The sequence below is a fragment of the Schistocerca cancellata genome, chromosome 8 (genome assembly GCF_023864275.1).
Source record: "Schistocerca cancellata isolate TAMUIC-IGC-003103 chromosome 8, iqSchCanc2.1, whole genome shotgun sequence".
In the NCBI taxonomy this organism is placed as follows: Eukaryota; Metazoa; Arthropoda; class Insecta; order Orthoptera; family Acrididae; genus Schistocerca; species Schistocerca cancellata.
The window spans coordinates 483846557-483853761 of record NC_064633.1 but is presented as its reverse complement, the minus strand read 5'-3'; the positions used below and the strand labels follow the sequence as shown (position 1 = coordinate 483853761).

The following is a 7205-nucleotide window of genomic DNA, read 5'->3' as shown; positions in this document are numbered from 1 at the left end:
CATTCCGCTGCTAGGAAAGCCCCTGGTCATGATGGCATTCAAAACCGTGTCCTCCAGGAGTTCACGGATAAAGCAACTGAGTACCTAACACACATAACGAATGCCATACTAAAACACCAACACTTCCCCGCCTTTTGGAAGACGGCCAAGGTCCTGATGTTCAGGAAGCCGGGGAAAGACCACAGCCTCCCACAAAATTACCGACCCATCAGCCTTCTGAGCTCGCTCAGTAAGATTGTTGAGAAGGTGATTCTCAAACGCTTCACTAGGCACTGCATAACAAATGACATCCTGAGACCGGAGCAATTCGGCTTCAGGAATCACCACTCCCCAACACAACAACTCCTACGGGTCGTTGAACATATAACACATGGCTTCAACATAAACAAAGCTACAGGGGCAGTGTTCCTGGACATCGAAAAGGCTTTCGACCGTCTATGGCACAACGGCCTCATCCGCAAACTCAGCGACGCGGGATTCCCCGACGGGCTGCTGCGTCTAATACACTCATACCTCACAGACAGGAGTTTCAACACTGACGTGCAGGGAAAACAATCAAAACGACACGGTATACACGCGGGAGTACCCCAGGGCCCCTACTGTTTAACCTCTACATAAACGATCTCCCAATCACACACAACACAATGATGGCAATCTACGCGGATGACACAGCCATCCTTGCGCAAGATTGGAAACCATCAAACATTACGTCACGCCTACAGACTGCACTAAGAGTGGCCGAGCCTTGGCTGGAGAAATGGCGTGTTAGAGTAAACGTCGACAAGTGCGAAGCCGTTCTGTTCACTAAAAGACCGAAGCAACTGCGCAAACACCGCTACTGCAGACCAATAACTCTACATGCACGTCCAATACGTTTCCGCGAGAAAGTCAAATACCTCGGTGTCTGGCTGGACCGGAAATTACTCTGGGGGGACCACATACAACACATGACCAACCGAGCTAGCGCGAGGCTCAAACAGCTCTATCCTATGCTCAACAGGCGTAGCACACTGAACAGAAGGGTGTCGAGGTCCATGAACATGACACTTATCCGACCCCTGATGACGTACGCAGCTCCCGTCTGGGGATACGCTGCGCCTACACGCCTGCGCCGTCTGCAGCTCATACAAAACAAAGTACTCAAAATCATAAGCAATGCTCCACGATACACACGCATCGCGGACCTACACCGGGAATACCGACTTGAGACTCTCACGGAGGTAATCCACAAACTCACCACAAGACTATACAGAAACTCCAGACATTCGCAGAACCCGTTTATTCTGAATCTGGGGAACTACGACCACAACCATAGATGGGAACATAAAAGACCAAAAGACATACTTGCAAGGACATGACATCTATGGCCAAGCATACGCAAACATAACGGCACAGGCGAGCCCCTGTTAATCAGACACATTTACTGGATATCCAGCTGAAATACACTGCCGAATAACTGGCACCACACAGGGAAACCGTACCGTACACTGCATGCAAACAAGCTCCACACATCCCCCACACAGTGAGATGATCTATGGCCGATCTCCCACTACTGCATAACGATCTTGATTGTTCCAGGAATGTAGCAGCTGCAGCAACCGGGACACATCGCCATCGCTTGTCACGGTAATGATGCATGATACCTATACTAACAAATCCAACCTTGCATGAGCTATCGCAGCTAGTAAGCCACTACTGCTCTTACTACCCATCCCACTGTCGCAGAGGTTTTTTTCCCACGGCACGAGCCATGGCACTATTTTCACTCTGCTCTTCAAATCGCTACCCAGCATCCTGTGATCCACTTACTAGATAACTAACATGTTTACGGAGGTGACAGTAGAACTTTTGGTTTGTTCACCACGTTGGTGCGGGCGTCGAGGGGCCCCATCTCTATTAAAAAAAAAAGCCACGTCTCGATCCCTGAGTCAACAGATGGGGACGTTTGCAAGACAACAACTATCTGCACGAACAGTTCGACGACGTTTGCAGCAGCATGGACTATCAGCTCGGAGACCATGGCTGCGGTTAACCATGACGCTGCATCACAGACAGGAGCGCCTGCAATAGTGTACTCAACGAGGAACCTGGGTGCAGGAATGGCAAACCGTCATTTTTTCGGATGAATCCAGGTTCTCTTTACAGCATCATGATGGTCGCATCCGTGTTTGGCGACATCGCAGTGAACGCACTTTGGAAGCGCGTATTCGTCATCACCATACTGGCGTATCACCCGGCATGATGGTATGGGGTTCCATTGCTTACACGTCTCGGTCACCTCTTGTTCGCATTGACGGCACTTTGAACAGTGGACGTTACATTTCAGATGTGTTGCGACCCGTGGCTCTACCCGTCATTCGATCCCTGCGAAACCCTACATTTCAGCAGGATAATGCACGACCGCATGTTGAAGGTCCTGTACGGGCCTTTCTGGATACAGAAAATGTTCGACTGCTGCCCTGGCCAGCACATTCTAAACATGTTTCACTAACTGAAAACGTCTGATCAATGGTGGCCAAGCACTTGGCTCGTCACAATACGCCAGTCACTACTCTTGATGAACTGTGATATCGTGTTCAAGCTGCATGGGCAGCTGTACCTGTACACGCCATCCAAGCTCTGTTTGACTCAATGCCCAGACGTATGAAGGCCGTTATTACGGCCAGAGGTGGTTCTTCTGGGTACCGATTTCTCGGTATCTATGCACCCAAATTGCGTGAAAATGTAATCACATGTCAGTTCTAGTCTAATATATTTGTCCAATGAATACCCGTTTATCATCTGCATTTCTTCTTGGTGTAGCAATTTTAATGGCCAGTAGTGTATTTAAGAGTGACAGATTTATAAGTCTTTTGTATCTGTACATATTTCTACATTCAGATCTATTGCTAGCAACGTTGCTACTTCAACAACAAAGTTATATATTATTTTTAGTATTTGACATTAGATGTAGGGTAAATTAATATGTAAATTCTCTGAACATGAACAGCTTCAGTTTCTTGCTCTCGTATCTACTAAAGAACCACACAGCATACAAAGGAAGACATAACATTACAATATACCATACAGGAAGTTGAAAAAGTCCCCCAAAATGATGGGAAAATATTTAGCATAACAATATATACAATGTTTTTCCTAATGGAAGGAATTTGGTTTATTCATTTAATTAATTTAATGAGAAGTGTCTGAATTTTCAAATTTGCTAATATCCACTAGAAAATCACTAGAAATGAAACACTTCCGTATCATAATGTCCCCGAATTTGAAGACAATTGTGTCTGTATTCTATACCTCGTGCTTGAGAGTGACCATTGCCTAAAAACGCTATTCTTTTATTAGTTTCCCCACACATTTCCACACTTCCCCGTTCCCCTCACCCCCCGCCCTCTCTCTATCCGTTCCTCACCTTTTGACAGAGTAGCGGAACTTGGCACATTCCCTTCCAAACTACTCTTCCATTTGGTACAATTTTCCATAGATCTTCTCTTCACAAAATCCATCTGTTACCTCCTCATGTCATACGTTATTGTCCTCATCCTAGTCTGAAGTATTAAATTTTCAGTTGCTTTTTCATTCTTCCGATTTTTCCATTATCTGCCACTCAGTTCATATCATTCCTACCAGGTAAACACACATTTTCCAAAGCTACTACTTTACTTTTGATGTCATAGGTTTCTTTCTTTTAAAAATCTTTCTTCATAGATATTAACATGGCTTTACATGTTTTCGTTTCTCCTTTTGTAACCAACTTGCTCCTCTTATTTTGTTACACTTGCACAATTTCGTGTTTACCAAACGTGTCGTTGAAAGCGAGGTGTAATTCACTTCCTTTATTGGCTGTTAGATATTTACAACGGCCAAGTTTTGTTCAGGCCCGAAAATCTCAAGAAGATATCGTCGGTCCGATTACTGCCTCCATCAAAAAAGAAGTGTGCTAGTAACGTCCTAAATATTTTTCGTACACTTAAGAGAAAAATACTCTTTCGTTGATTCTTTCTAAAAATTTTATTTATTTTATCCTACTTAATCAGCGCCTTATAAACTCGAGAAGACAACTGAAAATACTGCTATTGTGAAATATAAACCATTCAAAGCACATACTTCTGGTGTCCGGATGTAAATCTAAATGGTCGTTCATGATTTGAAAAAGCATTACGTCTATCTACATAACAGAAGCGGCGTAGATAATACATCACACTTACATCCTGTTGTTAGCTTCAGATACGCCAGAACATTAATAAATAATCAGTCGTTACTACTGTTGCAGTTTTTCGAATTTATTTGTTCATATGACAATTTTCAACACATTCGACCTCATACTGACGTGTTCTTCAGTCACTCGCGAGTACAGCCATTCCTCATTAACACTGAAAAGTAAAATGACTGCGTTTTATTCCATTAATATTTGTTTATTAAGCAATACTGGAACAAAACTTTTTTTTACTTCTCTCCCTTAAATTTTCACTATCATTTTCACATGTCACGTGGGTCATTACATCTGATATCCAGACATTAGCTAACAGTTTTAGTGTTTCACATGCAAGTTTTACGAAGGTATGCAAATCATTTTACTATATGGAGTTTCATCGATAGTCAGAAAACACACACACAAAAAAAAAAATGTTCGACCGCAACGTGCTGCCTTGTCTCATATTTTGGTCACCCGACATGATGACCCACGTGTCATTTGAGAACGATTTTATTACCTTGACACCAGTCCCGTAAATAGATAAAGACGACAAGTTCCTACATTTGGTGCACATCCACTCAAACATAGTTGTTGTACTCATAAGTATGAAGACAGCCCTGACGTAGCTCTTGACGCTAGTCTCTTTTGTGCACGTCGGCTTACATGTGCAACTTACATCCCAAGAAGCTGCTTACTGCAGTGAAAGCTTGTCTCCTCCCAAATTTTTACCACCTCCCTGCCCCCCCCCTCCTCCCACTTCTCTCCAATAGTAAGTTCCAAATTTATTTTCCTGGATGGTAGCTATTGCTTGATGTGTCCTGTGCCCCAGTATAGATATTCTCCAATTCTCTGTTATCTTAAGAATGGAAAGGACAATTTCTGCACGATAACAATAACTCAGAATTGCCTTATTGGCAGTCCCCTTAGCATGGTGTGCGCTCATCGGAAAATGTCCACAAGGATTCGTACCTGCATTAAAGGAGGTAATTGATGGCTTCCTAAAGGGAACTTACCAACCTTAACAAGAAAAATCTCCAACTCTGGAGGAGTGTGCGCACAATGGCCTTGGTGGAAATGCATCTTCGAAGTGCAATCCAAATTCAAGTCGGAGAAGCACGTTACTCGAAGTATTCGAGTGGGATCCTCACCTTGTAACACGCTGTCGACCAATTTGAAATGTATCGGAGGAAACATCGTTGCTCATGATAAGGAAAGAACGGCTAACGACTTCAGTAAACAAATTAAATAAATGTTCCAAGAACTTTTTCCGTTCCTTGTCGCCTTCCGATGAAGCAGAGACCCACCACAGTTGCACCATCAGCCTCCCACCACGATATTGCTACCTTTCCTACACAAATGACAGATTATTTCGGTTTCCAAGCTCTCTCCTGGCGTAAAACTGTCGGTTATCAATTCTTTGCACTAAACTGACAATGGATTACTCAGAGGAAAAATCACGGCTCCTCTGGATGCACCTCCATCCAACATACGAGTATTTCTCGATGCAGTAATTCGTGTTCTGCTGTGTCATTTTGCTAACGAGATACACATTATCGTGCTACGTACACAGCGGACTAGCCTCGGTTGTTACATGATACGGCGTAATAAGCCGAAACTAGGTTAGTAGTTAGCAAATATTAGTGGTATGAAACAAATGTTAAACAATGCGCGTTTAGACGAAAAGACTTGATACCGTTTGACTGCACGAGTGGTGATCAATCACAGAATCACGGACGTTAAATACTTGGCAGTTTCTGTGTTGAGGGATTTAAGTTTGGATTGTCTCATAAATCAAGCAGTGGTGTAGACAGTTACCAAACTGATATAAATCCGAAGCGTCTTCTGGAAGTGCAGAACATCCAACCTTACAGATATATTCGTTCGACTAATTCTTGAGGGTTGTTTGTCGGTTGGAACCATTTCAGAATTGGAGTAACAGAAGAGAATGACTTAGAAATTGAAGAGCTATTCCTAAGCGACTTAACTGGTTCACACTGGGACAACAGCGATACGATAACGCTGCAATTCTCTGTCGTATCGCCAGGCGCAACTACTGCATGCAACTGCATCGTATGATGTAAAGGGAGGGAAATTTCATATCATTTGATGTGCCTCAAAAACTTGTTTTATGTAGGTGTAGCGACGCTACATCCGCCTCTGTAACAAGTTGCTCAGTAAAAGTGTTACTTTTCGCGTAAAAAGGTTAAAGACCAGTGTTTTGGGATTCTCGTGTGTTCTCCGCTATGCAATCTTTCTCATTCGATTTTGGGGAAACTATTTGATAAAAAGCAGATTTTTTGCATCTTATAGTTTGATATCACATTCGATAATGAACTTGTTTTCATTTCGCTATGTCCATAGGTATTGTATAAAACAAAGCAAATATTTTTAGAAGTTCGCAGTAAAAAATCTAGTCGCTGGGCAATTTACGTTTGGTGCATTTTATGTCACGCAATGCTGCATATCAAATGTAGCTAAGAGATCGATATTGTTTTAATGTTAGAAGTACAGAAATACCTCTTTCCAGTCTCGAGTAAATATGTGACATATTTGGAAGCTGTCCACGACTAGACTAGCAGCGATGCACTACACGTGGCCGGCCGGAGTGGCCGAGCGGTTAAAGGCGCTACAGTCTGGAACCGCATGACCGCTAGGGTCGCAGGTTCGAATCCTGCCTCCGGCATGGATGTGTGTGATGTCCTTAGGTTAGTTAGGTTTAAGTAGTTCTAAGTTCTAGGGGACTTATGACCACAGCAGTTGAGTCCCATAGTGCTCAGAGCCATTTGAACCATTTTGAACCACTACACGTGATGCTGTAACCCTCTGCTGTGCCTTGTTGCTTGTCATATCGCCCCTGTGGGAAAAAGAGTGTTGCATGGATAACCGTCACGTCACGCGACCTTGATTGCAACGTGTCGTTTCACATACTACATCACCTCAGTGAGAACTGCACATTACTGTCGCCATTCTGAGGAACTAGGCCCCAACCCGAACCAAGAAACATATCACATACAAC

The 7205-nt window shown here is 43.4% G+C and overlaps 1 non-coding gene across 1 annotated transcript; it reads left to right on the top strand.

Moving 5' to 3' along the window:
* The first annotated feature begins 6788 nt into the window (after positions 1-6788).
* Trnas-gga (transfer RNA serine (anticodon GGA)) lies at positions 6789-6872 on the top strand. The gene is given in 2 exon segments: positions 6789-6828; positions 6838-6872. It is a non-coding gene; the product is annotated as a tRNA-Ser (tRNA).
* Positions 6873-7205: the final 333 nt, after the last annotated feature.